Genomic DNA, 23,120 nt, shown 5'->3' on the forward strand with positions numbered 1-23,120 from the left:
TCTCTCTCTCTCTCTCCCTGTGTGAACATGTTCTTCCTCTCTTTCCCTCTCTTTCTTCCCCCTTCCATCTGTCTCCCCATGGTGACTTTCATGACCTCATTCCTTGGGACCAACGAACTCACCTAAGAGCAGCTTATCAATAAACCTGCCTTTATATGTTAATTTTGCTTAAATGGTCTCATTTCATAGGTGCAGAATACCTATCAAGTGGGATAAGACTTCTGGTTAATGCCAAAGGTGTAAAAGTGCAGCATTGATGGCTGAAATAAAAGAAAGCATTAAAGGTCACTTTATATTAGAAAACAATGCTAAATTTAGAATTACTAACATGATGTCTATTGTTATTATGAGGTAGCTCCTTCAGAGGACACATGCATTCTTTAATAGAAAATCTTTATTCACTGGCCAACAGGATACATAGTAAATGTGCCCAAATCATGTAGCCCTATTGTTCTTGCCTTTTATATGCACAATAGCATGTCCTGGTTAACATACTTTTCAATTAGCAAATGAAATTAGTAATAAACAGAGGTACAGAAGAAGAAAAAGGGCAAGATTAGTATATTTATATTTAAGGACTTTCTATGAACTATGGACTATAATGTATTATTTGGGTAATTTGTGCAGATGTTGGGGTCCATGTGCTAGCCTTTTAGGTCACAATGGTACCTTTCAGACTCTAACACTGTGTCAATTCTGTAACTTACCTATTACATGGTCATTATCTGAGTATACAAAAGTGAGAGAAAGACCTGACCCAATAACTCAAGGATGCATGGACAAGTCTTGAACCAGATAAGTGTTAGGGCAATAAGACTAACTGGGTCATAAACTAGGCTGAAGGGAGATATATCCTGAAAACAGAGCCTAAAGAGGAACATTATTTTCTAGATACTTCTACAACTATATGGGGGTTTTTTGAATAAGAATTTCTCCAACAGACAAATAGATTTGAATAGTCACCAGGGAGTGGCAATTTTTAATGAATAGCTTTGTTAGAGTAGGTGTGGCCTTGTTGGAAGAAGTGTGTCATTGGGGGTGGGCTTTGAAGTTTCAAACGCTCAAGCCAGTCCCAGAGTCTCTCTTCCTCTTCCTGATACCTACTAATCCCTATGGGGAACTCTCTACCGCTTCTCCAGCCACATGTCTGGTTTGTGCTACCACCATGCTTTCCATCTCGAAGATAAAGGACTAAACCTCTGAACCTGCAAGCCAGCCCCAATGAAATGTTTTTCTTTGTAAGAGGTGTGTGTTTATAGTATCTCTTCGTAGCAGTAGAAACAAAGACATGGTACATTAGTCTTACAGTATCTTTAAGCTCTACCTTCAGTCTGGAGCTGCCATTTAGCACTGGCTTTAAACTGCTTCCTCCATGGTTTCACAAGACACTAAGGTTGACAGAGGCTGATCAATTACTAAAAGACACAGAAGCACTAACTGAGAGAAACTGCTGGAATTGTATCATTACAATTCTTTCTAGATTCCATACGTGATTCTATACCAGAGAAGCCATTCACATTCAGTACTCACCAGTGCACAGAAAGGTCATAGTTTAGCATTGAGCTGGGATATCTTTATAAATTTGTAAACATTATTATTATTCTGTGCATTCATATGAATGTGTATACATGTATGTGTGTGCATGTGTAAGAGTAAGTGTGTGCGATACTGGGCAGTGGTGGCACACGCCTTTAATCCCAGCACTTGGGAGACAGAGGTAGGTAGATTTCTGAGTTCGAGGCTAGCCTGGTCTACAGAGTTAGTTCCAGGACAGCCAGGGCTATACAGAGAAATGCTGTCTTGAAAAACCAAAAAAAAAAAAAAAAAAAAAGAGTATGTGTACACATATGCCACAATGTATACTCAGGCATCAAAGGCCAAATATGTGGACTTTTTATGTGAGATCTGGGAATTGAACTTATGTCACCAAGTTTGTTCAGAAAACTCTTTTATTCACTTAGTCATCTCACCAGTCTATGCTTTTGAGTATCACAAGGGAAGAGTGATACACTGAAACCAGACTCAGTGTCTGGAATTATCAATGCAGCCTGGTATTGTGAAACCCAGTTAAGTCCAAAGGCTGAGGACAGGACTAAATGGTACAGGTAAAGTCCTAGAGGACAAAATATCTTGGTCAGAATTGAGAATTCGTAGAAATCTACGCCAGTCAGATAAACAGGGCCTATAACAAGTAGTTAATGCTAATATTATCTTAGATCTACACCAACATTTTCTACTTTAAAAGGCACTTGAAATATTTATTCAGTCAATGCTGTAGGCAGAGTTTTATTTGGTAGACTATGATACTAATACAGAAAACGAAAAGGGCCCACTGCTATAAGGCTCACTCTTTGGAGGAAAACAGACAATTCACTAGGAAAGAGATAATTGGTGTTGTGGACTATGAAAGACAGGAGGAAGACGAGAATGATGGGGTTCTGTGCCACAGCAGAGAAACGGCCAATTATTGTTCTGAAAGTAGCCTTTAATTTGGGCCTCAGAACTAAGATGGTAAATTATGCAAATGTCCATGGGAGAAAGAGGCATCAAGTAATCTATGTCAGAGTTGAATCCAAAGTACCTGGTTTATAAACATATATTTCACATTTCTCATTTTTAATTACTCATCTTATTCATTTACATTTCAAATGATATCCTCCTTCCTAGTTACCCTTCCACAATCTTCCTTCCCATTCCCTCCCCTTTGCCTCTATGAGAGTGGTCCTCCACCCACTCTCCCACTCCTGCCTCATAGCTCTAGAATCCCCCTATGCTGGGGTATCAAGCCTCCACAGGACAAAGGCCTCCCACTGATGTCAGATAAGGTCATCCTCTGCTGCATATGTATCACCCATCTCAAAATTGTTAAGGCAGAAATGTTCCTGTCCAAAGGAAAGACAGGAACAAAACATGAACAGAGATTGAAGGAAAGGCCATTCAGAGCCTACCCCACCTAGGGCTGCAGCTCATCTACAGACACCAAACCCTGACACTATTGCGGATGCCAAGAAGCACTTACTGACAGGAACCTGGTGTGGTTGTTCACTAAGGTGTTCTACCAGCACCTGACCAATACAGATGCAGATACCCACCTCCAACAATTAGACTGAGCCTAGCAATCCCAATGGAAGAGTGACAAGAAGAACTGAAGGAGCTGAAGGGGATTGCAACCCCTTAGGAAAAACAATATCAAGTAACCAGACCACCCAGAGCTCCCAGAGCTCCCAGAGCTCCCAGAAACTAAACCACCAATCAAAGAGTATACATGGAGGGAATCATGGCGCTAGATGCATAAACTTATATTTTCTTTCAGTATTCTTCATGCTATTCTGATTCTCAGTTGATGCTAGACTCTTGAGTACATCAAATAGTATCCAAAGAAAGCTGTGTATTATGTTTATGTTCAGTCTGCAACTTCTCTCAACCTTCCAGGCTAATGTCAGTTCCTTTTGAAGGGGCCAAAGGTATAGTAGAAGGGTTCAAGCAAAGGTCCCTTAGACATAAACCATGTCAAAGGCCATGAGACACTACTGTCAAATGGACATCCTCCCATTAAATTACCTATTGAGTAATTTGTGGTATCCATCATCAGCCCAGCATTAGAAGGCATGCCATTTGAACTGCGATGAAAAAGAATGAAGCCAGTTTTGAACAATGTAAGCAAACATGAATTGTAAATCCAGACTTTCTAGGTTTGCAGACTCTGGGGGTTGTGATCAGTGTCCAATACCTTTTACTACAAAGAGTCGGTGCTGGCTTGGTTACCTGATATTTGAAGACTCTCCTTTCCACAGCTCCTTGGTTATCAGACAAAAGACAAATAGCCCAACAGCAACTTTTCAGTCACTGCCTCAGTTTTGTCAGAACCTAGCTGCTTAAAGAGTTCACTTGCAGAAACTCATTTCAAGGGGGAGAAAGAAAGAACCTGCTGAGAATGCTCAGTCGCTTCCATTCCCCTCAGTAAGTGAAGACATTCATGCCCCTCAAGTTTCAAGCAAAAGATTGTGCATAAGCTAGTTTTTAATATATTTTTGTGAAGTCTTTATTCATTTCCCATATATTCATATTCCCAGCACTCAAGAAGCACAAGCCAACCTGAGGTTCAGGACAGTCAGGGCTACACAGAGAAACCCTGTCAAAAAAGAAAGAAAGAGAGAAAGAGAGAGAGAGAGAGAGAGAGAGAGAGAGAGAGAGAGAGAGAGAGAAAGAGAGAGAGAATAAAACTTCATGAAGAGAGGTACACAAATCATAAATGCCTTTCTTGATGAAAATCACATAAACTTTCTATGGAGTCCCAATTATATGTCCCATATAATAATAACTGTAATTTACCTTCTTTGTTAATGCTGTGCAAGAAGAGTAAACATCATATACTCTTCATAGCTGCCATCTTTTCCTCAAGATTATATGTGTTTCAACCATACTGCTGCATGCTTAAGAAGTTTATTCTTACACAACGTATCCTTTTGTACACATTTTGTGCTAATACCCAAATGAATACCTAGTTTCATTAACTCCTATGTAACATAGGTTTAAATTCAAAGACCTAAGAGTGATAAATCAGTTTACATGGGAAACATTAAGAAATGTAGACGAAAGATATAATATTAAATATAGAACCCTTTGAATTTGATCTTCTGCCTGAGAAAGAAACTAAATGGAGATATTAAATCATTAAAATACAATGGGGATTGTCCTTGACACAGGGGTACAGGCATCTCTCCCCGTCATGTGGAGCTGACTGAAGTGCGTTGTTCTACTGTCTATTGAACATTGACCATATAAACATTGAATTGAAAATTAACTTGAGTATAAGCTGGTCAAATATACAATTGTGAGCATCCTCCTAATGCCCCCAAACAAGAAGCTGAAAAATATCAAATCCCCAAGGGATTGAGAACAAAAACTAAGAAAAATGCTGGCTGGAGATAAAAAGTATGAAGCTGAGAATGAGGCCATGAGCCCCAACCCTGAAGATGGGTGCCCTGGCAAGCCATTCTTGTCGATGAAGACAGGTTGGCTATTACTTTAACTGCCACATTCTCTTCATCAATGATGTTTTGGGTTCAATTGTGATATAATTTATTCCTGAAATTTCAAAATCTGCTTTTTAAAAAAAATATGTAATATTCTAAGCCTTGGTTGGTTTCTTTATCTATAACCTAAGTTCCAATTTTCAAGATATTTTTGAGGGAATCAGATGGCTCAAGGTATAAATAACCAATGACAAGTCTTTGACATAATTTTCCCCAGTAACTGTCTATTAAATATTAACTTGAAAAAAAGTAGAAATGAGAGCATAAACTGCTGTATTTCTACCTGGTCAATTTGTGCGTACATGTAGGCATTGATATTCATGAATCAGACAGAAACAAGTAGGGATGTTGAGCTGTCATCTCTGTTATCATCTGTCCTTAAGCCACCTGCCCGGGACCCCTTTCACTATCAGCTAAAAGATCTTCTAGCTGGCAGCTGCATGTCCCTCTAAACAGAACAAAGGTCACCAGCATCCTGGCTTCTATAAAAAGTATCAGACCCTGAAAGCTGTTAGGGACTCACAGGACAGGTGACCAGTGTCCTCCTAGGGCTTGTATGTGTGGCATCTTTGGCAGAGGTCATTCGCCTTCTGTTTGAACACCATCCTTGACAGGAAGTGCAGTGCTTTACAAAGCAGGATGCCTGTTGTCGAGCTTCCCTGACCATGTTCCCTATTAAACTGAAGCAGTGTCTCCCTGTAAAACCATTCATTGGTTTTCCTTCTGATCCTGCAGGACATACAGTCTAAATTCTTACACATCAAAACCATTCAGGTAGATTTTTTTTCCCCCTTTGAATATGGATCACTCACCAAACATGTGATTGGCAAATGAGCCTTAAGAGTTATATAGCCTCTTCTTTTTACTTCCTTAATGTTGCTTGAATAAATAACTGTGTTTGTTGAATTTTACATATAGCAGTAATGAAGTAATTGTTCATAAGGTTCACCAAAAATGTTTGCTTATATGAATCTAACTTGATAGAAAATAGTTCTATAATTCAAATTCAGCAATATGTTGAATCTATACTGCTAGGGAATGGGATAGAAGATATTGTTCTTCGAAGATGCTGAAAAAAGACAGTTAAATATGTGAAATACAGGATTTGGTGGAAGCATTTGAAACAGTATCTCATGTAGCTGAGACTGATTTCAAATTTGTTTTATAAAAGCAAATGACCTTAAGTTCCTGATCTTATATCGACTTCCCAAGTGCTGAGATTGCAGGCATATGTCATCATGTTTGGTTTATGCAGTGCTTGGGATTTAATCTAGGGTCTTATGCATGCTAGGCAGGAACTCTATCACTGAACTGCATTCCTAGCTCAGAATATGGGCTGTGCAGTCAACCTACCATAATGAAAACTTTGCACTTCTCTACACTCTACTTATTAAGTCACCTTGAACAAATCTACTTTTTCAGCATCCTTTTCCTTATTTTTCAATAGTTTATTAAGAATTTTATATGAGAAAAATTATGAATATTTAACTCAGTAATGCACAGTACATAACCAATAAAAATAAATTGTATAATGATAGTTATTATTCTGATTACTGTTATTCTGGACTGTCCCTGACCTAATTTAAGCATGAAATCCATTTCTCCCCAAATCTGTCAGGGTCACATAAGTCAGGATAGAAAATCAACCTTAAAGCATTTAACTTTAAATACTGTGATTCTGTTAACAGGCCCAATCTGTCCCCATGTCACAGGCCTGATTAAATAAGGAGGCAAGCCTTCAGCAAAACACAAGACCTTTTCTTGCAAATAGTTCCCACAGGAGGTATTTCCTATATTCCAAAGATGTCGCCTGCTCGGAATATATCTAGATTCCTTATAGAAAAGATTTGAGAGCAAGCTGAACTTTGAAAGTGAAGTCTCAGTGGTAGCAAATTGTGCCTTTTGTTGCCAAAAATAAAACTCACCCTCACTCAGAAGTCATTCAGAGTCAAGTTTGCTGAATGAACTGAGCGACAGAGTTAGGGTTAGCTTTGTGTTATCCACAGAACTGTGCCTATGAAACTGGGCCATTTTCATGTGTGGGAGCTCATGAATGAGCTCCCAAAAATGTTCCCCAAAGGAATTCCCATCATAGTTTTGGATTGTTCTCTCATGATTAAGCCTATGCCTTAAAGGAATTTCATTCAAGAGAGACTCCATTTATTTGAAGCCATAAATTCTTACTTGTTTGTTAGAAACTGAAAGTCAATCCCTGTAACTTACCTAAAGGCAACACTTTGGTAAAATGTCTTTACCAAATGCTTCAGATTATATACTAAATCTTAAAGATACAGTCTTGTCCTATGAAGAGTTTAAAATGCAGACAGGGAAAAAGAGCTAGTAATGATGCCATGGGAACTGATTCATGTACAGGGTGTAATGAGAAGGAAAAGTAGATGTTCAGACTCAACAAGTACACAGGGAGGCTAGTTAGAGACAATGACAAATGACTGACTTTCAATGCATATCTATCTAAGAGTTAATCAAGGAGATGGTAAAGAGAAAAAAAGCTACACATACAGAATACAGCCAACCTAAGTCCAGTGGCATGAGACATCAGAGGACCTATATTTACGAAGTCTTAATATGGATAATTTGGAAGTTGATTATATTGGCATTGTAGAAGGACTTGCAGAATCAAGAGGTGTACTGAAAATATAAAGGTTGCTTCAGCCTTGACAGAGTTAAGTAGAAAGGCATGGCCAGGTTTACAAATTAGAAAAATTATGCCTTAAAACCAGATATGGTGGACCATCACTGTAACCCAGAACTTGGGTGGAAGATGCAGTAGGATTTCAAATTCAAGGTAATCTTAGATTGCATAGGAACATAGCTGGCTCAAGACCAGTCTAGGTTACATGAAAATGAGGGCTTGTTGAGAGAGAAAGAGAGACAAATACAGAGACAGAGAGACAGAGAAGAGAAACAGAGAAGGAAAGAAAGGAAGAAATCCTAACAGCAGCATGAAGAACCAGGAGGGTGTGGGGGTATGGGAGTGTGGGGATGTGGGTGGGTAAGGGTATGTGCACATCCACACATACACCAGTGAATACTTTTAGTCAGTCAGAGAGTCATCACATAGAAAGTAAATGACACATGAGCTAAGAAATAATTTGGGACCTCTGTGTTTGGCATTTATTTAAGGTTATTATCAAGAGATAATAGTCTATGTGCTGCTTATAATAAAGCTGTAGAGTTTTCTTTTTTTTCTTTCTATTTTTTTCTTTCTGCAAATTAAAGTAGCAAGTAGTAAAAGTGCCTTGGGCATGACAGTGATAGTTAAGCATCTCCCTTTAGTTTCTTTCTCAGGTCCAAGGTGATTTTAAAGAGTCCTTGGAGAGTGCTGAGAGTTTCTTATTGATTCCATATGCACGGCAGCTCCAGGTATACTCCAATGATGCCTAGTGTTAACTACTTTTAAAGGAGGAAGGGTCTAGGAGGGAAGAAAAGTCATATTTAGGAGTTCCAAGGCAAACTGAAAAGCTACCAGCTGGGTGTGGTGGCAAGGGCCTTTAATCCCAATACTTAGGAGGCAGAGGCAGGAAAATCTCTGAGTCTGAGGCCAGCGTAGTCTACAGAGTAAGTTCTCAGACATAATGAGACCCTAAAATGAAAAGGAAAAGAATAGAAAAGACAGACAGACAGATAGATTATTTCCCCAAAAGACTGATTTACCATCACAACTCACTTATTGCTAGAGCTTTTTCTTAGACTAGGGGCCACAGTGTAAATAAACACATAAAATGTTTCTTCTGGAATGCCCAGTGTATTTCAAATCAAACAAGCAAACAAATGCAAAAACTTTGCCAAAGAGGAAGGAGGTAGAGAGGGAAGATGGAAAGGGGTCAGGGAGGGAAGAAAGGACGTTCCATTTCTCCATCAAGTGTAATTAATTGCTAGAGAGAAGAGCTCTGGAAGAGCTAGCAGCAATTATTAATTGGAATAGCCTGTGAGAGCAGACTCTGTGGAACTGTGGCCCTGGTGACTGCAAAGGGAGGGAAAACAGCATCATAGATGAGCCTTACTCCTCGAGGTTCAAGGCCTGGCCTCACAGACAGGACTTTGTGCTGAGAAAACAGCCAGGCAACTAGTTCTCCTATGTCAATAATTCACACTAGTGAAATATTTTAGCAAATATACATTTGGCCCCTTGCATTCTTTGGGAGATTTGTTGGGCAAATGCAGATAAATAGGAACTACTCACATCCCTTTCCCTGAAAGAATTCATAATTTGGAGGTAATTCCTTCCATCACTTGTTGTGCAGTGAAAAGGGTAGCATATCTCATAGCATATTGACACACTGTGGAAGCAGGGAGAAAGTCCTTGTGGGCGCCTGGAAGACGACATTTATACATGTTACATTTACACAGGACACACTCAAGTTGAACAGGACATACATACTAGTGCCAAGGCTTCCCCTTGGTGTTATTATGTCTTGGGCAGAGGAGTGTGACATAAGCTTTTCCTTAGTAAAGATACAGTTCTCCACCACCATGTATATTCATGTATGAGGCATCATCAAGACAGTCACCCCTATAATCTCCCTCCATCTATACAGAGCACAATGCCTTGAAAAAATGAAATTGGAATTTATTATTTCATAGAGATCTGAGATCTCACAGAGATTGGGCCTAACTGAGGAGGGTAAGAAGGTGATTCGAGAACCTGCATTGTTTGTATTTATAGCAAATAGAGGTGGAGAAACAGTCCTGGCAAGTGACAAGACAGGGGCAGTTACCTATGCATTGTGGATTTAGTCACAGCCCCTCAACTTCCCGTTCCTGTTGTGCTTGTCTTTGAATCACTAGAGCAGTGCACCCTAGTTGGCTCTAAAATTAGGCTGGCTTTGTCTCCCTCCCCAGAAAACCACAGTTATCACAGTAGCAAGATTTGGAGGTAGTCTAAAATAGACCTGTCTTAATTATTCAATATATGTTGTAATGAAAGCAAATAAAGGAATTAAAGGTTTATTTTGACCCACAGTTTGAGGTTAGAGTCCTTCACGGTTGGGAAGGCAAAAAAACATCAAGAGCTGAAGACAGCATTCACAATCAAGAAGTACAAATTGATAGAAGGTTGTACCCAGCTTCCTTTTTCCTTTGAATACAGTTCTGGTTTTCAGCCTAGGGAATGGTGGTACCCACAGTGGGAAGGTCTTGCAAATCAAGATAATTCTCAGCCTAACCAAGTTAATCCTCCACAGATACACACAGAGACTGATCTTCTAGGTGATTTTGTTCTATTCGTATGGGAAAGTATTTCCTTTTGGTCAGAATAATGGATTTTACCTCTGGGGAGAAATATGCTGTTGTCTTCTTCTTTGTGAGTTAATTTAGTTTGGCCACTTGGTCTTCTGGCTAAAGGTGACTCAAGAAGGCCTGTTTATCTTAAGCCTCCCATGGTATCCACATGACAGCCTATTACCATCTATGAATCCAATTCATAGGATTCTCATACCATCTTCTGACCTCTTCAGGTGCCAGGTATGCATATGCTATACCTACCTATATGCAGGTAAAACCCTCATTTTTAATATTAAAATAATTTTATTATTGCCAAAGAGATAGGAAGAATAATTATCCCTTTAATGAGATATACTATTCCTTTTCAAAAAGCCTATCCTTGGTACAATCACTCTAGAATCTCACTGAGGCATATCCACAGAGACCTCTCCTTCTCTGAGGAGAAAGGGAGAGAAGGGGGAGAAGGAGGGGGATGAGAGGGAGGGACTAGGAGGAAAAGAGGGAAGGGAAGCTGTGATTGATCAGGATGTGAAGTACATAAATTATTTAATTATAGAAGAAGAATGTCCATGAGGTTCTGTTAGATCTGCCTACCATTCTAAATCACAGCTCAGGATAATATCCATTTTCTAGATGCTGACCAGAGCCTAGGTATAACTACCTTGAGTTTCCTTACCTTTTCTGAACGGTCCACCCCTCTTTACTAGCACCACCACACTGCTCTTTTTGCTATATGGATGCTTGTTTTATACATTGTCTGTTTTACCAGCAAGGGCACCAAGGATCTGACTCTGATACAATCACACTAGGGCCTTTTATTTACAAGCTCGAGCTCAGGTCACACCATCATCACTCACATAGCAGGATGGGAAGGTGGAGCCCTGAGCCTTGTTTCAGGCAAGCATTTATAGAAGCAAGAAGGGGCCTTCTAGCCTGGCGTGCATCTGATTGGGGTGGGGGAACATTATGGCCTTTAACATAATTGTCTGGTGCTAGGAGCCAAACAGTAAACTTACCTTCTGCTTTCCTCCTGATTGGGTTGTTAAGAAGTGAAGTGTCAGGGACAGGCTTGTACCCTGGAAGTGTAGATTTTTTTTTTTTTGGAGAATAACTTGGAAACTGGTTCTAGACACAGGCTTTATTGGGAAGTAATCTGGAAACTGGTGCTAGGTGTCAGTTTGTTAGTTAACTCAAGTTCAACCTTAAGTCAGGTTCTCTAAGGTGGAATCTGAACCCAAAAGATCTGGTCTCTTACCTCCAATTACTGAATGAACATGCCAGCCTACACAAACAGCTTTCTCAGATATAGCGCTGTCCAGCTTACCTGCCCTGGTATTTTTCTCTTAAATATTAGTAAAATTATACTCCAGCTCATGAGTCCTTTCTTTAATTTATTTAATAAGGAGTTAAAAATCACCAGATATTGGAACCAGAGCAATGTCTCAGTGACTCAAAGCACTCACTGTTCTTGCAGAGGACTTGGTCTGCATCATCTACATGACAGCCTGTAAACATCTATGAATCCAGTTCCTAGAAATTGGATACTGTCTTTTGCCCTCTGTAGGCACTTGGTATACATACAGTACACCTACATAAATGCAGGTAAAACACTAATTTACATAAAATATTTTTTAATTATTGAAAAAATAGAACACCCATCCCGAGATGGGACACCAATTTTCCAAGAATATGTGTCACCTGAAGTGGGAATCCTCAAATTTTCTGTTCACAACTCTAGATCTCATTGAGTTGACAATTGAAATTTATCATCATGAGCTCCATGAAAAGAAAAGAAAAGAAAAGAAAAGAAAAGAAAAGAAAAGAAAGAATAAAATAAGAAAGAAAAGAAGAAAGAAGTAAAAAGTTGCATTTGAACTTGAAGGAGAGGTACTTCTTTTGTATTGTGGACACTCTGGGAATTCAAATCTCAAACCAAATCCATACATATGTGAACCCTCTTAATAAGCACACATAATTCATATGCATGCATGGTAAGAAGAAGTCATCATCCTTCATAGGGGAGACATGAAAAGACCACAGTGCAGGAAGGTAGGTCTCAGTTCTCCCATGATAACTTGACAAGGTAAGTTTGCAAAGTCTCATTCTGTCCAAAAGCAAGCACACCCTCACTGCCCCCATTGGCTGCCAACTCAGCTGTGTACAGGTCTACTGCCTCTCTTTGTCTTCCTCCTCAGAGACCACAGAATAAATATATTTACTTGTTTACTTGTATTTACACACATTCTTAGAATATGAAGTTAACTTGAATATTGTAGGAGAATTCATCTAAACAGTTGTTAAATAGTGGCTGACATTTATTGAGAGTGTTTTATGTGAATTAACTAATTCATTTGTTCCATTCTGTTGATGATTTTTTAAAATGAATGAACTAAGTTATTCTTTGACTTCAACAACAAGATGGGTGTAATTATAATCCTGGTTGTAAACGTGAGGGATGGGAAGCTGAGCAATGGGCCCAGGGTTGTAAAGTGCTAAGTAGAGAAGTCCAATTTTACTCTTCGTCTTTTGACACAGATTTGGCATGGTTTCGAGTACAAAATTAGTAGTGGATAAACAATGATTAAAAGGACTTCAAAAGCTTTGACTTTCTAAATGTTTCTCTTGGGGTAAGAGCCTTCCTTTTCTTGAAAGATTCTTTTTAGAGTATGTTTAAAGCATATGAGCATACATATGACCTGTTATATATACTTCATGACTTCAAGGTGATTCTGTTACAGTAGTATCAAAGGCCCATGGATCCATGTGGCAACTCCTTCACGAACAGCTCCTGGAAGCAGGATGTGGTCTAATTGCAGACACAGATAGTTCAGTCTAAATTCCCTCCCAAGAAGGAAGGACTGAAACCATGAATGTTCCCTGGTGACTTTTCACTTTAGGAGCCATGATTATAGGTTGCTTTGCACTCCTCTAGAGTTCTGACTTTATAAGGCAAGCCTGGCATAAGTAAAGTGAAACAAAGACCAGATGTAGTAAGACATTCTATTCACTACTTTGCTATCCTTGGGGCCATCTAGCCACTACCTTAAGATGAATTAATCCACTCCCAAAACAGCAAGAAAGGAGAGGAAGCAGTATGCCGAGAGAAAATAGGGAATCAAATTTGAGTAGACAAACACAAGAAATAAGAAGCCTTAAGAGACCCCGTGGTTAAGGCTGGTGTAGAGGGAGGATAAGAAAGGTTGACAGAGGATGGACAGTGGAGGCAGGGGTTGGTTGGCCCAATGGATTCAATTGGGACTGTGAGCATATGATGGGTTACTTCTTCTTGGCATAGATAGTGAGACAGACACTCTGCTAGGCACAGGAGACCCAAAAGAAATCAGCATATGTCAAAACAAACACGAGAGGGAGAGAGAACCTTTGAGAATGCTTTCAACGATGCCGTTCAGTCAAGCATAGCTAATTAAAGACATCAGAAAGAACATTAGAATCCTTCTTGGTGTGGTAACCGGGAAGAACGAGGTCGACAGGGACACAGAATCCTTCGGTCCAACTGTTCATCCAACTGTGTGCTCAGCAGGTGTATCTGGACACAGTTGTTGTGGACAGATTACTCATTAATGTCAGAAACTAGGAGGGGGAGCCAGACATGGCATAGAAAAAAAAAAAACCTTCTCTGAATGTAAAAAGAAGCTAAGGGACAGTACAGAATTCAGGGGAGGTTTTACTCTTCTGAGCTCTTACTGGAGGGTTTTACAAACCACAGGGTTGATGGCTCCATTGACAGAGTGGCCACCCGCTGAATGAGAGCAGTGCTTGAAGGTCCTATGGGAGGGAGAGTGGCTTGTTCTTAAAAAGTGCCACAACCTAAAGAATAGTGATTCCTTCTCACACTTTTCATTAAGTTTTCAGCAAGTTTTTGGAAATGAAAAATACATGAAGTCAGATTAGTAGTGAAAATCACATGTTTCTCTCGGTCCTTTTATGTCCTGTTGTAAATGTTGTTGGCTCTTCAGAAGTTGTATTATTTTTGCCTCTCTCTGGAGGCCTGCTGTTCCCTTAATTGATGTGGTAGCATTTGACTGGCTTGTTGCCCATCCTCACATAATCAGTATTTTCCATATCTCAGTTGTTGCTCCATTTCATTAACTTTTTTCAGAAAATTGCTCCCTATTTATCTATTTATAGGTTTTGAATGCGTGTAGTCTTTGTCCAAGCCCAGTATGATTTCCTTTATCTCCTTGCTTTTGATCTTTAATTTTCCTTTGTTCAGAATCAATCATTTTTCCCCTCGATACTTCCCTTTGATATCTGCTTCTTAAAAGTGCTGACACTATAATTAGGATTTTTCTTGAATTTGTGCTTTATGTAAATTCTTCTGGTTATAGGTGGTCAATCTGGGAGACCGCAGGTCTCCAGTTCAAGGCTACTCATCTAGTGCCCCAGGTACTGCCTCCAGCCTGCCCTTTCTTCACCAAAGTCAGTTCCTCCAATCATCCCCTCCACTATGTAGCTTTACCCCACTTTCTCTTTGTCATTTCCATGGAACTATAGAATTTTCATAATTTAAAATCCTATTTCTTTCACTGCATGTCAGTTTGTTCATTTTAATTAATTTTTGACAACTTTCTAAAGATTCATATTTAAAATTAATATGCATGACTATCTATGTTGGTAGACTAGATATATGCCTAATGCCTGGGGAAGCCAGGAAAAAGGTGATACATACCCGGGATCTGGAACTTCAGATGGTTGTAAACTGATATGTAGTTCCATCCTGGGGATGGAACTCAGGTCTTCAGTAAGAAGAGCAAGTGCTCTTAAACACATCTCTCTCTCTCTCTCTCTCTCTCTCTCTCTCTCTCTCTCTCTCTCTCTCTCTCTCTCTCTCTCTCTCTCTCGCCCCTTGATAACTTTTAATACCATTATTTACCTATGGATCTAAGGCCTTTAGGTTTCTCTTTCTCCTCTATTACTGCTATGTAGAACCAACATTGTATTAGCTCCATGTATTCATTAATTTAATGTATTCTTTATTGCCTGGCTCATTAAGTTCATTTTAGTGGACAGATTCTTATGGCATCTCTTATCTTCAGACCTAAGCTTAGAAGAAAGTGTGTCATGGAATGCAGTATATATCTGAAAACTGAATGAGTGAACTGAAAACTGCATTGACTCACGGGAGTATCACAGAATATCTCACCATCTCCTTTTGTGTTGCTTTCGGTGATGTACATTTAGATGCAGTCAGGCGAGGAAAGACTGTGAATCTCTGGTTTCTCTGATTTCAAGATTTCACTGTTTATAAAACCTTTTATCTAGTTAACTCGGCTTCTTGCTATTAAGATGTGTTATCTTCTTGGCTCAGAAATCAAAATCCCAGGGTAAAGAAAGAAAGAGGCCCTGTGTTCTCTGTCTTTGAAGGCCTGTTTGACTGTCCCTGGCTTAAACTTCCTGGGGCTAAATTATCTAAAACGGATCTTGTTGTAACACATGAAATGTAAATTCTGAGGACTAAAAGGACACTTTCCAGTACCTGAGAAAGCTATAGTTCTGGGGAATGGCAATGCAAGTTATAAGCAAAACATACACTCATGCCTTTTATATCTGAGATGATGTTTTCCAATCCTCTCTAGGCTCCTCATGAGTCCTGGCTGCACACTAACTCATACAGGATCACCATATTTCATGTGAAAGCACAGGATACTACTAGGGCCACACTGGCTAGTGACTGACAGTCTCTTTCTTCTTAAAGCAATATGGTCAGTCACTCATTTCCCTCTGGAATTGTGTCATTTGCTTGTTCCCAGACTTGATTCTTACTATCACATATCACAGGGCAAGTGCATACTCTGAATTTTCTCTAATTGATTTTGAATTAGTTCATAAAAGTGTTCCTAACTCCACAGCATTGCTTCAGTATTCTGGGGTCTCACTCCAAGCTAGCCAAGTCCCTTTAGTATTGCAAAACTGGGTCATGATACCTGTCAAGTATATCTGTCCCCTTGTATAAAGGCATCCCTTGCTCCCTGCTGTCACCAAGTTGGATGTAATGCCCAGGCTAGGAAGTAACACTCTTATGCCACAGTCATTGGCCCATTGCTGCTTCACATTTACTTCTGATACTAGTAGAACAGATATTTGGCCCTCACCAAGCTCCAACAGGAACAAGAGACCCTCAGTGTGACCAAAGACAGCTAAATCTTCTACACCCTGAATTATATTGCAGACTACTCTATTTTGTGACTTCTATTTGCCTTTGAGTTATATTTTGTTACAGGAAAATCATAACAAGGTACCTTACCACACAGTCTCATAGAGATTTCAATAGATGTATTTTTCCTTTGTTCTTTATTTATTCCATCTTTGTTGTAAACCTTACTTCCCAGGATTCTACGAGAAAAGTCTGAGACGAAAGGCTAGGTAAGTCTGAGTGTTCTCTCCCCCTCGCATTTTACTTCATTCACTTGGGCTATCTTTGAGATATTCTTGAGAGCTCAATTCCCTTATCAATACTAACATTCTTTTCCCTAAGAACTTCAGAATATTGTGGTAATTGGGCCTCTTTTGGAACTGCCTCATGGGCTTGCTAATGCTGCTCAAGTGCATTTGATCCCTAAAATAAGCACAGCAGCTTAATTGTGAGAACCCTATCCCCTGATTTATTGTTACAGAAGCATTAGCACTTCTGGCCTTTGCCACCTTTATTTCCCGTAATTCTTTCTGTTTCTGTGTAGCAGTTCAGGTTTGAAGACTTTTTGACGTGAACCACGACATCAAAATAGCACTACTAGATAAGCCTCCTAGGTACCATTTTATGTATCTTAATCTCCATGTAGCTTAAATATTCAAGGCTGCCTTTTCTCCAAAGCTACCTGTTCTGGTTTTGTTTATGTAGTTGTCGCAAAATAGCCTGACAAGGAACAACTGGGGGAAAATAACAGATTTATTTTAGCTAACAATCCACAGGTCATCCTTGTGGAGAAGCCAAGACAAGAACTTCAGACAGTCAGTCATATGACATGCACAGCCAGGAGCATGAGCAATGAATGCATGTATACTCCTATGCTCAGCTTGATTTCACCACTGGTATACAGCTCAAGACCTTGCCTAGGGAATGCTGCCACCCAGAGTATACTGAATCTTCCAACACTGATTTAATTAAGACAGTCCCTCCCAGAGCAATCTAATTCAGAAAATTCTTCATTGAAACTCTCTTCCCAGGTGATCCTAAGTTGTGTTAATTTACAACTACATGTGCTGCACAATGTGAAGGGGACTTAGTTATTACTTTTTACAATTCAAATATGTAGCACTGATTTTCAAAATATCTGGGTCATGTTAATAAAGAAATGTAGATAAGGATAGCCTAAGCCTAATCATAATTATACTTTATTAAGGAATTTGAAATGTTAGTCAAGTTTGGTAACCTCATAACTTCTTTGTAAACAGTCAGACAAAGAAGTCCAAGGATGATTTCACCTAACACAGGAGGAGAAACAATTTTAAACAAAAATTAACTCACTTAATTTTTATATAAAATCTTCTCCAGAGGAACAGTCCCGTTTACAGGTTTAAAAGAAAGTTCAATTCACTTCATTGAGCACAACTCCAGTTGCTTTGTTGCCAGGTCCTGTGCTGGGTTGCAAGAGGGATTATAGAACTGATTACAAACCAGACCTAAAACTCACAATGTGCTGGGGAAAATAAACCTCAGACACAAATAACTAGGAGAGGGGTCGACTGTGATAAGAAACAGATAAAACATTGAGCTAATCCAGGAGAGTAAACAATACCAGCTAACATTATTTAAAATGAAAATAGCTCTCCCTCCCTTGCAGATGGGAGTAAAAATCAAATCCACTTGATAAATCAAATATGCAGGAGAAGACCCGGGGCACCCACCCAAGATATACCTACGTATGGGTCCCTAGAGCAGCAGTTGGACTTAAAGAAACACAAGTGCTCTAGAAGCATTGAAAGATGTTGTTCCTAATCAGTAGCAGATTTTAGAAGCTTTGGTATTGACAACTGCATGTCAGGTCACTCTACTGCCTGGGTGGTCTGACTCAGCCCAGTCCCTTCTGTCACAATTGATGTCCTCTCATTTCATTAGGGGGTATTAAATTCCTATTTCCACAGGGTACACACAACTCACTAATGATTATTGCAAATGAGAAAGCCATGCGCATCCATCTAAACTGAGATCACACCTTCACCCTTGGAATATAGTTGTGATTACATTAAAGACACATTACAAGACTGTCGCCTCTTATTCCACTTATTGTGTGTGTGAGCTGCATCTGATCCCTTTATCTCCCATTATATTGCTAGCATTTCCGTTGGATTCAAATGTGCCTTCTTTACTACAAAACAGCAGCACACCCAACAGTTCCAGTTAGGAAGTGAACAGGAAACACTGCGTCCATTTAAACAAGCCAGTATATGGTCTACTAAGCACAAACATGCTTTTCTGATTCAAAACTGTGGATTACAGATATTATGCCTGGGACCTGCCTTTAATTTTCTTTTAAAAAGAGAAAGCCTAGCTGGCTTAAACCCCCTGTGTCTCATCTTCAGTATCTCTTTTCTCTTAAGTGGCATATTTTCATTCTAGTTCATGCATAGAAACCTGATAAGGGTGATTGGCAGTCCTCAGAGATTGGTGCTGTGGGGTGGGCCTGGGTTAGAGGTCAAAGAAGGGTAATAAAAAAACCACTATCTAGAATGCCGCCAGAGGGATTTTCTTAAAGGGATAACCTGTTACATCTTTATGTCTGTTTTAAATATCATGCATTGAACATTTTCTTTTTATATAAAAGAACATTACCAAGTCTTTTATATATAACTATAATTACAAAACTTAAGTAGATAGGTTAATCTTTATTGCCCTTGCATTGTGGGAAAGAAATAAAGGCCAGGGATGTGGTTAGGATGTAGAAGCAGATGCTTCAAAGATGGATTCTGTCCTCTCCGCCCGGATGCTGCGAGCACCATGGATGGACCGGGTTCTAGGAAACAGGAATATCAAAGTATGTGAGTTATAGACTTAGACCAGTCATCTCCCAGTGTTATAACACTGCCTTTCACATGGACATCAACACATTGTCCTGTAACTGGGAAATCTTAAAGCTCATCTGCTCTCTGTCTGTGAACACAGAAAGCACACAGTGCCTGTCTCTGGGTACCTATGAGAGTCAAAGGCAAAAACAAAAACAAAAAACAAACAAAATCCAAAATAACAAAATCCCCCAGAACAAAAATTGGGACGTGAAAATCACTCAAAGAGGCTGTATCTGAGGTGGTGCTCACAAGGGTAGAACACAGAATATAGAAGACTTCTCTGACACTAACATACCCTGCCTGGAGGTATATTCATTCATCACAGATATTATTTCCTAACTCTTCATGTGAACCGATGGCTGCATGGGAAGACAAAGATCATCATTCAAATGCAGGCAGCTATGAAATGGAAATCTCCTGGGAAGTTGGTTATGCACTCACATTTACCAGTCAGGCAAGAGGTATCTCAGATGCTGGCCAGGAAATGATGTCTCACGTTCTTGGGCAGGTTACTCGGATGCTCAGTGAGTTTTCTACCTAAGTCTCCATTTTCATCTTCTCTGGTGCAGACAACCTTGAGATCTCAGAACTCCCTGTTTCCTGCTTCTTTCCCACTAGAAGCTTCAAACTCAAGCTTAGCTGTTCTTCTTGTGAAAAGAAATGATCGTGGGGATTGGTAGATTCGGCATTGATAGACACCGTCCTATCTCCCTGCATGATTGTATTAATTCTTATAAGTACATATCTGCCCCAAATCTTATGTTCTGGGTCAAAATGCGTTATAATGAGCTCAATGTTGTTTTTCAGCTTTGCTCACAATCAATTTGCAAAGCCACTGATACACTGTGATTTCTATTTTCTGGCCCATCATAGCCCTTCTGGCTTAAGCTTACCACAGCATCAGCAGTACTGAATAGAACAGTTTCTAATCTGTGGAGCACAGTGGAATCTCAGGAGCTCTAAACTGTAGAGGTTCCCACAGTATGCTTTATGTCTGCTCATGAGAGACCCACCCCAGGCCCTTGGGAAGGGAAAAAAAATAAAATTTAATTTGATTCCTTTGCCTGACTTTTAAGACCATCATAAACTGTCATTGGTTAGTTACTAGGAAATAAGATTTAAAATATTTAAAGTAATTGATTTTTCCCTGTGTAAACAACTTCAGAGCTAAGCTAAGGGTTAGCATATTATCCTTACATTTCCCTTGGCAGACGCTGGGGAGAGGAGGGAGGGGTGTTTGGGAAGATGTAGCTATAATCTTTCCCAGCCGAAGTTCTTAATTACACTCAGGTCTTGAATCCTCAAGTTAACGTATTTTGCCCATTCACTGCTCAATAAATATTAATTGGTGTAGATGGGTTATAATTTAGCGTGTGTATGATCTATAATTTACCTGTAGCCTATAATTATTTTAAATGTTTGAATAAGGAAATTGATTGGAGTGAAAAGAAAATAACTTATTTAACTTTTAAAAAATGTTATTATGATCTAAGTCTTCATAAAAATCACCCAAACTCATGTGGCATTTCATGTAGACTGGAAAACTATCATCCACCATCTCCCATCCCTAAGACAAGACCACAGTTGATGCTGAACTCAAGTTTTCTGGTTAAAAAGAAATAGTTCCTGCTACTGACCCAGATAAAAATGAGCATTTTCAAAGAAAAAGAAATACCTCCTTAGTACACAAGAAAAAGCCCCAAGAGCCCACAGATTTCACTTCTGGGGTGTTTATTACCTTTTCAAGTTTATTGACAGCTTTGTACATCTATCTGATGGATTTTAGTGATGATGCTGCCCCAATTTTCCTACCATCCTCCTTCCTTTCCTGGTGGGTCCCTTCTCCACAAGTCCCCTCCTATTTCTTATTGGGTGTGTGTTCTTAGTGGCCTCACTACATTCAGTGAGCCATACACAAATAAATACAGCATTTATTGAATGTATTCTTTAACAATTAGATTTGTGTATAAAATGCATTCTGACTTCTGTGACCCTGCCTACCCAATCTAATCCCCCTCCTACTCCTACCACCATCCCCTTATACTACAAGCAATTTCCCCACATTCCTTTTGTTTTGTCTTTTTGTTGTTGTTGTTTTGTTTTGGAGAAACTCTAAGTATTTAAAAACTGGCTTATTATTAACTGCTACCAGTAGGTAGATCCAGCTGATATTTTTTTTTTACCAGAGGGTATAAGGAGATGGGAAGGGCACATTAGAAAGCTCTGATGGGAGACTGCTCCACCCGGGGGTCCATTCCATAATCAGCCACCAAATTCAGTCACTATTGCATATGTCAGCAAGATTTTGCTGAAAGGACCCTGATATAGCTGTCTCCTGTGAGGCTTTGCCAATGCCTGGCAAATACAGAAGTAGATCCTCATTTTCATCTATTGGATGTGACACAGGGCCCCCAATGGAGGAGCTAGAGAAATTGTTCAAGGAGCTGAAGGGGTCTGCAACCCTATAGGTGGAACAACAATATAAACTAACCTGTACTCCCAGAGCTCGTGTCTCTAGCTGCATATGTAGCAGAAGATGGCCCAGTCAGCCATCAGTGGGAAGAGAGGCCCCCTGGTTTTGCAAACTTTATATGCCCCTGTACAGGGGAACAGCGGGGCCAAGAAGTGGGAGTGGGTGGGTAGGGAAGCAGGTCGGGGGGGGGAGGGTATAGGGGACTTTCAGGATAGTATTTGAAATGTAAATGAAGAAAATATCTAATAAAAAAGAGAGGAAAGAAAAGAAAGCACTGATGGTAGACTCATAACTATTAAATGTTATTAATTAACGAGGTTGTGTGTTACTTCCATACATGTATACAACGCGCACTTCTCAGATATCAGAAAATGAAAAGTATTGTTGACAGACTAATTACATATACTAATAGAGTTCAGTGCAATATATCTGTCCCCTCCCTACAATGGGCACTGATCAAAACCAAGTGCACTGTCTGATCCAATCAGATTCTACCCCCTATGAATAGGAGAGGACAATTTTACCAGTTCCTTCTGATTCTGTGTGCCTGGGACTTCCTAAAATGATTCAATTTGGGATTTTTCCAGACTTCCTCCATTTTCTTCCCAATATACATATTAGAGAATCAAGAGATAAAGCTCATCTGAGAAAGAACAGAGTGAAGCCAAGGACATTACAATGTCTCTATCATAGCTTCCTCAATCTGTTTCACCCCTTCTTTCTCTGTCTAGAAGAGGTCCATTGCTCTGTACCTTCCAGGATGGGGCAGCCATCATGTCTTCCCAACCCCTTTACCCCTAATGTCTACTGTTTATGTTTAAAGATTGTTATACTGTTCCATTTTTTAAAGTGACTATACTTCCCTTCCCTCCCCATTTTTACCACACAGACATTGTATTTCAGATGCCACCTACCCTTCAAAACACTTCTTCAAAGATCAAGAATAAAACCATATGTTTAACTTTGTAGTTTCCTCTTGGAGGAGGAAGATGACGACAACACACCTGAAATAGTTTTCAGTCTAATAAAGCCAAACACTTTTATAATCAAATTGGCCAGCAGGGATAACCTACTGCCCTTGGTGCCAGGCCTCCATGACCTTGTGTGCTGCTGGGAGGAGGCTTACAGTGTGCAATTAGAGGGGAAAGGGAAGGTTGCCACTCTCCCGTTGCTTGGACACTTGCAACTTGATACACCACCTGTTTCTCCCAGCTGCTTGAACTCTTGCACCTGCTGGAACACCTGTGTACCTCAGTCACTTGGACCCTTGCACCTGCTAGAATGACTCTGTACTTACAGGAACACACACACACACACACACACACACACACACACACACACAC

At 39.7% G+C, this 23,120-nt stretch overlaps 1 long non-coding RNA gene across 1 annotated transcript in view; it reads right to left on the minus strand.

The window, feature by feature from the left end:
• Positions 1 to 19,087: 19,087 nt before the first annotated feature.
• LOC110324217 overlaps positions 19,088 to 23,120 on the minus strand; it is an 8,968-nt gene continuing 4,935 nt past the window's right edge. Inside the window, exon 3 of the long non-coding RNA XR_002380678.1 lies at positions 19,088 to 19,252. This is a non-coding gene — a long non-coding RNA (uncharacterized LOC110324217). The remainder of the gene's footprint in view (positions 19,253 to 23,120) is intronic.

This window comes from Mus pahari, chromosome 7 (assembly GCF_900095145.1).
Source record: "Mus pahari chromosome 7, PAHARI_EIJ_v1.1, whole genome shotgun sequence".
In the NCBI taxonomy this organism is placed as follows: domain Eukaryota; kingdom Metazoa; phylum Chordata; class Mammalia; order Rodentia; family Muridae; genus Mus; species Mus pahari.